Source organism: Diabrotica virgifera, chromosome 6, assembly GCF_917563875.1.
Source record: "Diabrotica virgifera virgifera chromosome 6, PGI_DIABVI_V3a".
NCBI lineage: Eukaryota > Metazoa > Arthropoda > Insecta > Coleoptera > Chrysomelidae > Diabrotica > Diabrotica virgifera.
This window is the reverse complement of record NC_065448.1, coordinates 107,190,444-107,201,706: the sequence shown is the minus strand read 5'-3', so window position 1 is coordinate 107,201,706 and position 11,263 is coordinate 107,190,444. Positions and strand designations below refer to the sequence as shown.

The 11,263-nt window shown below is 41.0% G+C and overlaps 1 long non-coding RNA gene across 2 annotated transcripts; it reads right to left on the bottom strand.

The window, feature by feature from the left end:
- Positions 1-3,443: 3,443 nt before the first annotated feature.
- Positions 3,444-9,756, bottom strand: LOC126885919 (uncharacterized). 2 transcript variants are annotated; one of them, XR_007698495.1, is made up of 2 exons: positions 5,833-9,756; positions 3,444-5,369 (listed from the first exon to the last, which is right to left on the bottom strand). It is a non-coding gene; the product is annotated as an uncharacterized LOC126885919 (long non-coding RNA). The 2 variants fall into 2 exon arrangements; XR_007698496.1 differs by having other exon boundaries at positions 6,296-9,756.
- Positions 9,757-11,263: the final 1,507 nt, after the last annotated feature.

Sequence of the window (11,263 nt, the reverse complement as noted above, 5' to 3'; positions counted from 1 at the left end):
GAACAAAATGGCAGGGATGCCCTAGCGGCAACCGGTAAGTTTCGAAACCGGTAGAGGTGCTTGCTGCACTCTCTGATTGAACTAGAATAACTAATTATGCGGCTGTAGTTTCGTGTTGCAACGAAATTGAAAATGGTCATTCATTTTTGATTTACATGTTTACTCTGAATGGAGTACATAGGGAACCAATTTCGTTGGAACTTTACCGCGCTGAGCAGATGGGACGTTGAAAAATTCCCTCATCTTTCTTAGTCTCAGCATCCGTTATGGCTTGCAAAATGTAGAAGCCTCGGATGTGTTACCAGAGAAGGTTCCCCTTATTTTCAACGTGGTAGGATGTAGAGCAATATTTTTTATGTTGTTTTATGTGCTATTAGATTAAAAATTTAGTCTTTTGCTAGCAGTTGCCGCTAGGGCATCCCTGCCATTTCGTTCTTTACAATTCTTGACTGCACGCTGGGGTTTGTCCTAGTTGGGTCAGAGAGAGCAGCATATGTGCCTCCTGATGAGAAACTAATAAGTTTCGAAACCGGTAGATGTGCTTGCTTCACTCTCTGATTGAACTAGAATAATGATGCGGCTGTAGTTTTGCAACGAAATTGAAAATGGTTATTCATTTTTGATTATGATAAAGAAATTTATGTTTACAAAAATATCATGTTTAATTTGAGGTTGGCAATCATCATAGCTATTTTAATTTTTGAGGCAATAGCTTTAAATAGTTTTTTTGGGCTGCATTCAAAACGTTCTCTTAGGTTTTTTAGTCATGCAATTTGGCTTCTTCAGATGCTTCTCTGTCATCTATCTTTCCTTGAATTATGAAGCGGAAAACTAAGAACTGAAATTAAATTACAAAAAATATATACTGATTAACTACAATCGTATATTTATGAGACAATGCTACATAAAAACAAATTTTGGCAAATGACAGTCTTTTTAGTTATTTACACAATTGGGATATTTCATATAATGAATAGGATATTAAAACAAAAATTAGCTAGATTTAGTAGCGTAAACGTACATTAATATTGGGAAATATAGGCCGTAGTCTAAAATTATTTAATACTGATTTTTGGGTTCCAACTGCGAAAGATAATATCAAGTACAATGCGGGCGTTAGCATAGTCTTGACATATACCGTTTCTGACAATACTATTCTTCTTAAATGCCATCTACCTACTCATTTGTGGCTGGCTACTACAAAATTGCAAACTCTTCTCTGTTTGCGCTATTCACATTAGCTGCTCAAAATTTAGCCCCTATCCAAAATTGATCAATTTGTATGTGTATGATATCTGAGGTTTATAGATTATGTGAGGTCGTTAATTCGATGCAGCATCTTCACACTTCGACCTGTAGAACTCTTTTGTGCATACTCTAATTTGGTTAAACTCTAGGATGCCACTACCTCCGATGAAGTTAATTAGCATCCTAGGTGACTTATTTTCTGTCAGAGGGCGCTAGAGTTTCCTTTTCTAGGAATTTTAGTCGTTTGCAGAACAGCACTACGCAGTTGCATAGTATATTATGTTCTGCCGTTTCTTTTTCGTTGTCAGAGAAACAACAGTTCTCACTATCTGATTTGCTCTTTTTTTTTAATTATATATTAGACTCTAGTGACCAGAGAGAAGGCAAGTGGAAATTTTTTATATCTTTTTATACATTTGGAGAAAGCGAATTGTTGCAGTAGGTAACATTTTTATAAGCCTTTTTGCTTGCCTTTGTCCTGATGTGTTAGATCAGTATAGTTGTAGTTGATTGAGTTCCTAGGCCAGAAATTCTTCAAGTTCCTCTCTGATGTGACTTTTTGATACTCTACAGAAGGGTTCTGGACCTTGGAATGGGGTATTAGAATCTTCTTTTGCGAGACTATCAGCTTCCTCATTTCTGCAGTTCCCGTGTGACCTGGCACTCACATTAAAGTTACTTTATTGCGTTCCGCCAGCTTCTTGAGGGATTGTTTATAGTCCCAAACCAACTTTTACTCACAAGTAAATGACTTTAGAGCCTTTAAGGCAGCTTCGCTGTCTGATAAAATAAAGACTTTTGCTCTACGAGGTTGAGACATTCTTGGGTAGTAATGTCTATGGCATGTATTTCTACCTGAAATATAGTTAGGTCGTTCCAAGAGATTTGGATAGCCTGCAATTGGGCCCAGTAACTCCCACTCCTGCCCTTTTATCTATCTTAGATCCATCCGTATACCATACGAGTGAGCCTTCTTCCAGGTTCGGTTCAACTTCGCCCATTTGATGCTGTTTTATAACCACTTTAAAGGGTGTTTCGATGACATCTATGACATGTAGATGCAATATATCAAAGTCATCCCAACAGAGTGTAAAATTTATCAGCTTTGTTTTTATCTTTTTTATCATGACTAAACATTGTTTTGATATTTTGATATGAAGAATGTGTGGGACATATACAGAGAATACTAATAAATTCATAAATTTTTTGAGTATTCTCTGTATAATATGTCTTAAATAATTTCATTAAACTCATAAAATAAAGAACTGAATTATCAATGTAATCGCAAAATACGGTAGGTACTGATTATTTTTTGGCTGTAACCACTTTACCATCTTTCGAATCTGGTCTTACCTGGCCATCTTTTATTTGGGATTTGACATCCGAATGCCTCCAGAAATTTATTTTCACTTAATTTGGTTTACAAATCCCAACTATATAATTAAATATGATGATTAAAATCAGGGGCACTTATGAAACAATACTACGATTTCACTAGAACTTAAACTGAAATATAAATTTAACCAGAATCAAAATCCAATTACTGCCAAAGCTTACTTGCTTTCATAATACTATTAACATTTAACTATACGCGCTGGCGTATTTTGTACGCCAGGTATAATAATTCTACTGCGAAAATATTTAAAAATTTAATTTTTTACTTTATTTATCTGTCTAACCTATTACTGAAATGTGCTTTTCAATTGGTTTTAGTTTCGTTATAGGTACTCGGCGTTCTGGGACACATACAGAGAATACTAATAAATTCATAAAATTTGTGTCACTTTGTTTTTTTATAACCTACAAAAATGTTTAATATAGTTTTTTAGCTAGATGCATAGTTTTTAAGGTATTCGCAAAAAAACCGTTCGAAAAGGTATTATGTTTCAATGAAAATGGCCAATTTTCAACCACAAATATCTCAAAATATTGAGTTTAAAAAAAAAATAGAACAGTTTTTCAAAAATGAATAACCATTTTCAATTTCGTTGCAAAACGAAAATACAGCCGAACCATATTCCAGTCCAATCAGAGAGTACTGCAAGCACCTCTACCGGTTTCGAAACTTATTAGTCTCTCATCAGGAGGCACATATGCTGCTCTCCCTGATCCAACCAAAACAAACCCCAGCGTGCAGTCCCGAATTGCAACGAACGAAATGGCATAGATGCCCTAGCGGCAACTGCTAGCAAAAGACTAAGTTTTCACTCTAATGGCATATAACATATCCCACCAGAATGAAAACAATGGGAACCTTCTCTGGTTACACCTCCGAGGCTTCTACAATTTGCAAGCCATACGGATGCTGAGACTAAGGAAGATGAGGGAATTCTACAATTTACAATTCACGTCACATCTGCTCAGCGCGGTAAAGTTCCAACGAGACTGGTTCCCTTCATACTCCACACAGAGTAAATGTAAATCAAAATTGAATAACCATTTTCAATTTCGTTGCAAAACGAAAATACAGCCGAACCATATTCCAGTCCAATCAGAGAGTGCTGCAAGCACCTCTACCGGTTTCGAAACTTATTAGTCTCTCATCAGGAGGCACATATGCTGCTCTCCCTGATCCAACCAAAACAAACCCCAGCGTGCAGTCCCGAATTGCAACGAACGAAATGGCATAGATGCCCTAGCGGCAACTGCTAGCAAAAGACTAAGTTTTCACTCTAATGGCATATAACATATCCCACCAGAATGAAAACAATGGGAACCTTCTCTGGTTACACCTCCGAGGCTTCTACAATTTGCAAGCCATACGGATGCTGAGACTAAGGAAGATGAGGGAATTCTACAATTTACAATTCACGTCACATCTGCTCAGCGCGGTAAAGTTCCAACGAGACTGGTTCCCTTCATACTCCACACAGAGTAAATGTAAATCAAAAATGAATAACCATTTTCAATTTCGTTGCAAAACGAAAATACAGCCGAACCATAGTCCAGTCCAATCAGAGAGTGCTGCAAGCACCTCTACCGGTTTCGAAACTTATTAGTCTCTCATCAGGAGGCACATATGCTGCTCTCCCTGATCCAACCAAAACAAACCCCAGCGTGCAGTCCCGAATTGCAACGAACGAAATGGCATAGATGCCCTAGCGGCAACTGCTAGCAAAAGAATAAGTTTTCACTCTAATGGCATATAACATATCCCACTAGAATGAAAACAATGGGAACCTTCTCTGGTTACACCTCCGAGGCTTCTACAATTTGCAAGCCATACGGATGCTGAGACTAAGGAAGATGAGGGAATTCTACAATTTACAATTCACGTCACATCTGCTTAGCGCGGTAAAGTTCCAACGAGACTGGTTCCCTTCATACTCCACACAGAGTAAATGTAAATCAAAAATGAATAACCATTTTCAATTTCGTTGCAAAACGAAAATACAGCCGAACCATATTCCAGTCCAATCAGAGAGTGCTGCAAGCACCTCTACCGGTTTCGAAACTTATTATTCTCTCATCAGGAGGCACATATGCTGCTCTCCCTGATCCAACCAAAACAAACCCCAGCGTGCAGTCCCGAATTGCAACGAACGAAATGGCATAGATGCCCTAGCGGCAACTGCTAGCAAAAGACTAAGTTTTCACTCTAATGGCATATAACATATCCCACCAGAATGAAAACAATGGGAACCTTCTCTGGTTACACCTCCGAGGCTTCTACAATTTGCAAGCCATACGGATGCTGAGACTAAGGAAGATGAGGGAATTCTACAATTTACAATTCACGTCACATCTGCTCAGCGCGGTAAAGTTCCAACGAGACTGGTTCCCTTCATACTCCACACAGAGTAAATGTAAATCAAAAATGAATAACCATTTTCAATTTCGTTGCAAAACGAAAATACAGCCGAACCATAGTCCAGTCCAATCAGAGAGTGCTGCAAGCACCTCTACCGGTTTCGAAACTTATTAGTCTCTCATCAGGAGGCACATATGCTGCTCTCCCTGATCCAACCAAAACAAACCCCAGCGTGCAGTCCCGAATTGCAACGAACGAAATGGCATAGATGCCCTAGCGGCAACTGCTAGCAAAAGAATAAGTTTTCACTCTAATGGCATATAACATATCCCACTAGAATGAAAACAATGGGAACCTTCTCTGGTTACACCTCCGAGGCTTCTACAATTTGCAAGCCATACGGATGCTGAGACTAAGGAAGATGAGGGAATTCTACAATTTACAATTCACGTCACATCTGCTTAGCGCGGTAAAGTTCCAACGAGACTGGTTCCCTTCATACTCCACACAGAGTATATGTAAATCAAAAATGAATAACCATTTTCAATTTCGTTGCAAAACGAAAATACAGCCGAACCATATTCCAGTCCAATCAGAGAGTGCTGCAAGCACCTCTACCGGTTTCGAAACTTATTATTCTCTCATCAGGAGGCACATATGTTGCTCTCCCTGATCCAACCAAAACAAACCCCAGCGTGCAGTCCCGAATTGCAACGAACGAAATGGCATAGATGCCCTAGCGGCAACTGCTAGCAAAAGACTAAGTTTTCACTCTAATGGCGTATAACATATCCCACCAGAATGAAAACAATGGGAACCTTTTCTGGTTACACCTCCGAGGCTTCTACAATTTGCAAGCCATACGGATGCTGAGACTAAGGAAGATGAGGGAATTCTACAATTTACAATTCACGTCACATCTGCTCAGCGCGGTAAAGTTCCAACGAGACTGGTTCCCTTCATACTCCACACAGAGTAAATGTAAATCAAAAATGAATAACCATTTTCAATTTCGTTGCAAAACGAAAATACAGCCGAACCATATTCCAGTCCAATCAGAGAGTGCTGCAAGCACCTCTACCGGTTTCGAAACTTATTAGTCTCTCATCAGGAGGCACATATGCTGCTCTCCCTGATCCAACCAAAACAAACCCCAGCGTGCAGTCCCGAATTGCAACGAACGAAATGGCATAGATGCCCTAGCGGCAACTGCTAGCAAAAGACTAAGTTTTCACTCTAATGGCATATAACATATCCCAACAGAATGAAAACAATGGGAACCATCTCTGGTTACACCTCCGAGGCTTCTACAATTTGCAAGCCATACGGATGCTGAGACTAAGGAAGATGAGGGAATTCTACAATTTACAATTCACGTCACATCTGCTCAGCGCGGTAAAGTTCCAACGAGACTGGTTCCCTTCATACTCCACACAGAGTAAATGTAAATCAAAAATGAATAACCATTTTCAATTTCGTTGCAAAACGAAAATACAGCCGAACCATACTCCAGTCCAATCAGAGAGTGCTGCAAGCACCTCTACCGGTTTCGAAACTTATTAGTCTCTCATCAGGAGGCACATATGCTGCTCTCCCTGATCCAACCAAAACAAACCCCAGCGTGCAGTCCCGAATTGCAACGAACGAAATGGCATAGATGCCCTAGCGGCAACTGCTAGCAAAAGACTAAGTTTTCACTCTAATGGCATATAACATATCCCTCCAGAATGAAAACAATGGGAACCTTCTCTGGTTACACCTCCGAGGCTTCTACAATTTGCAAGCCATACGGATGCTGAGACTAAGGAAGATGAGGGAATTCTACAATTTACAATTCACGTCACATCTGCTCAGCGCGGTAAAGTTCCAACGAGACTGGTTCCCTTCATACTCCACACAGAGTAAATGTAAATCAAAAATGAATAACCATTTTCAATTTCGTTGCAAAACGAAAATACAGCCGAACCATATTCCAGTCCAATCAGAGACTGCTGCAAGCACCTCTACCGGTTTCGAAACTATTAGTCTCTCATCAGGAGGCACATATGCTGCTCTCCCTGATCCAACCAAAACAAACCCCAGCGTGCAGTCCCGAATTGCAACGAACGAAATGGCATAGATGCCCTAGCGGCAACTGCTAGCAAAAGACTAAGTTTTCACTCTAATGGCATATAACATATCCCACCAGAATGAAAACAATGGGAACCTTCTCTGGTTACACCTCCGAGGCTTCTACAATTTGCAAGCCATACGGATGCTGAGACTAAGGAAGATGAGGGAATTCTACAATTTACAATTCACGTCACATCTGCTCAGCGCGGTAAAGTTCCAACGAGACTGGTTCCCTTCATACTCCACACAGAGTAAATGTAAATCAAAAATGAATAACCATTTTCAATTTCGTTGCAAAACGAAAATACAGCCGAACCATAGTCCAGTCCAATCAGAGAGTGCTGCAAGCACCTCTACCGGTTTCGAAACTTATTAGTCTCTCATCAGGAGGCACATATGCTGCTCTCCCTGATCCAACCAAAACAAACCCCAGCGTGCAGTCCCGAATTGCAACGAACGAAATGGCATAGATGCCCTAGCGGCAACTGCTAGCAAAAGAATAAGTTTTCACTCTAATGGCATATAACATATCCCACTAGAATGAAAACAATGGGAACCTTCTCTGGTTACACCTCCGAGGCTTCTACAATTTGCAAGCCATACGGATGCTGAGACTAAGGAAGATGAGGGAATTCTACAATTTACAATTCACGTCACATCTGCTTAGCGCGGTAAAGTTCCAACGAGACTGGTTCCCTTCATACTCCACACAGAGTATATGTAAATCAAAAATGAATAACCATTTTCAATTTCGTTGCAAAACGAAAATACAGCCGAACCATATTCCAGTCCAATCAGAGAGTGCTGCAAGCACCTCTACCGGTTTCGAAACTTATTATTCTCTCATCAGGAGGCACATATGTTGCTCTCCCTGATCCAACCAAAACAAACCCCAGCGTGCAGTCCCGAATTGCAACGAACGAAATGGCATAGATGCCCTAGCGGCAACTGCTAGCAAAAGACTAAGTTTTCACTCTAATGGCGTATAACATATCCCACCAGAATGAAAACAATGGGAACCTTTTCTGGTTACACCTCCGAGGCTTCTACAATTTGCAAGCCATACGGATGCTGAGACTAAGGAAGATGAGGGAATTCTACAATTTACAATTCACGTCACATCTGCTCAGCGCGGTAAAGTTCCAACGAGACTGGTTCCCTTCATACTCCACACAGAGTAAATGTAAATCAAAAATGAATAACCATTTTCAATTTCGTTGCAAAACGAAAATACAGCCGAACCATATTCCAGTCCAATCAGAGAGTGCTGCAAGCACCTCTACCGGTTTCGAAACTTATTAGTCTCTCATCAGGAGGCACATATGCTGCTCTCCCTGATCCAACCAAAACAAACCCCAGCGTGCAGTCCCGAATTGCAACGAACGAAATGGCATAGATGCCCTAGCGGCAACTGCTAGCAAAAGACTAAGTTTTCACTCTAATGGCATATAACATATCCCAACAGAATGAAAACAATGGGAACCATCTCTGGTTACACCTCCGAGGCTTCTACAATTTGCAAGCCATACGGATGCTGAGACTAAGGAAGATGAGGGAATTCTACAATTTACAATTCACGTCACATCTGCTCAGCGCGGTAAAGTTCCAACGAGACTGGTTCCCTTCATACTCCACACAGAGTAAATGTAAATCAAAAATGAATAACCATTTTCAATTTCGTTGCAAAACGAAAATACAGCCGAACCATACTCCAGTCCAATCAGAGAGTGCTGCAAGCACCTCTACCGGTTTCGAAACTTATTAGTCTCTCATCAGGAGGCACATATGCTGCTCTCCCTGATCCAACCAAAACAAACCCCAGCGTGCAGTCCCGAATTGCAACGAACGAAATGGCATAGATGCCCTAGCGGCAACTGCTAGCAAAAGACTAAGTTTTCACTCTAATGGCATATAACATATCCCTCCAGAATGAAAACAATGGGAACCTTCTCTGGTTACACCTCCGAGGCTTCTACAATTTGCAAGCCATACGGATGCTGAGACTAAGGAAGATGAGGGAATTCTACAATTTACAATTCACGTCACATCTGCTCAGCGCGGTAAAGTTCCAACGAGACTGGTTCCCTTCATACTCCACACAGAGTAAATGTAAATCAAAAATGAATAACCATTTTCAATTTCGTTGCAAAACGAAAATACAGCCGAACCATATTCCAGTCCAATCAGAGACTGCTGCAAGCACCTCTACCGGTTTCGAAACTATTAGTCTCTCATCAGGAGGCACATATGCTGCTCTCCCTGATCCAACCAAAACAAACCCCAGCGTGCAGTCCCGAATTGCAACGAACGAAATGGCATAGATGCCCTAGCGGCAACTGCTAGCAAAAGACTAAGTTTTCACTCTAATGGCATATAACATATCCCACCAGAATGAAAACAATGGGAACCTTCTCTGGTTACACCTCCGAGGCTTCTACAATTTGCAAGCCATACGGATGCTGAGACTAAGGAAGATGAGGGAATTCTACAATTTACAATTCACGTCACATCTGCTCAGCGCGGTAAAGTTCCAACGAGACTGGTTCCCTTCATACTCCAGACAGAGTAAATGTAAATCAAAAATGAATAACCATTTTCAATTTCGTTGCAAAACGAAAATACAGCCGAACCATAGTCCAGTCCAATCAGAGAGTGCTGTAAGCACCTCTACCGGTTTCGAAACTTATTAGTCTCTCATCAGGAGGCACATATGCTGCTCTCCCTGATCCAACCAAAACAAACCCCAGCTTGCAGTCCCGAATTGCAACGAACGAAATGGCATAGATGCCCTAGCGGCAACTGCTAGCAAAAGACTAAGTTTTCACTCTAATGGCATATAACATATCCCACCAGAATGAAAACAATGGGAACCTTCTCTGGTTACACCTCCGAGGCTTCTACAATTTGCAAGCCATACGGATGCTGAGACTAAGGAAGATGAGGGAATTCTACAATTTACAATTCACGTCACATCTGCTCAGCGCGGTAAAGTTCCAACGAGACTGGTTCCCTTCATACTCCACACAGAGTAAATGTAAATCAAAAATGAATAACCATTTTCAATTTCGTTGCAAAACGAAAATACAGCCGAACCATATTCCAGTCCAATCAGAGAGTGCTGCAAGCACCTCTACCGGTTTCGAAACTTATTAGTCTCTCATCAGGAGGCACATATGCTGCTCTCCCTGATCCAACCAAAACAAACCCCAGCGTGCAGTCCCGAATTGCAACGAACGAAATGGCATAGATGCCCTAGCGGCAACTGCTAACAAAAGACTAAGTTTTCACTCTAATGGCATATAACATATCCCACCAGAATGAAAACAATGGGAACCTTCTCTGGTTACACCTCCGAGGCTTCTACAATTTGCAAGCCATACGGATGCTGAGACTAAGGAAGATGAGGGAATTCTACAATTTACAATTCACGTCACATCTGCTCAGCGCGGTAAAGTTCCAACGAGACTGGTTCCCTTCATACTCCACACAGAGTAAATGTAAATCAAAAATGAATAACCATTTTCAATTTCGTTGCAAAACGAAAATACAGCCGAACCATATTCCAGTCCAATCAGAGAGTGCTGCAAGCACCTCTACCGGTTTCGAAACTTATTAGTCTCTCATCAGGAGGCACATATGCTGCTCTCCCTGATCCAACCAAAACAAACCCCAGCGTTCGGGACTGCACGGTGGACTGCACTCTGTGTGGAGTATGAAGGGAACCAGTCTCGTTGGAACTTTACCGCGCTGAGCAGATGTGACGTGAATTGTAAATTGTAGAATTCCCTCATCTTCCTTAGTCTCAGCATCCGTATGGCTTGCAAATTGTAGAAGCCTCGGAGGTGTAACCAGAGAAGGTTCCCATTGTTTTCATTCTGGTGGGATATGTTATATGCCATTAGAGTGAAAACTTGGCCTTTAGAACAGTTTTTGTTTAGAATTAGGTTCTCTAGCGAATTCCGTTGTAATTTTAACCAAAAAAATTTCCACCCCTAAGAAGGAAAATGGTGGGAACTACCTCCAAGGTAAAAGCACACATCAGCATAGGGTAGACTTTGAATTAGGAGGTAAGTAGAAGCTAGGCCCAAAATTTCATTAAAATCCATGTAGTAGGATAGAATTCAGAGGTAATATCCTATTCCTGCTCCCATT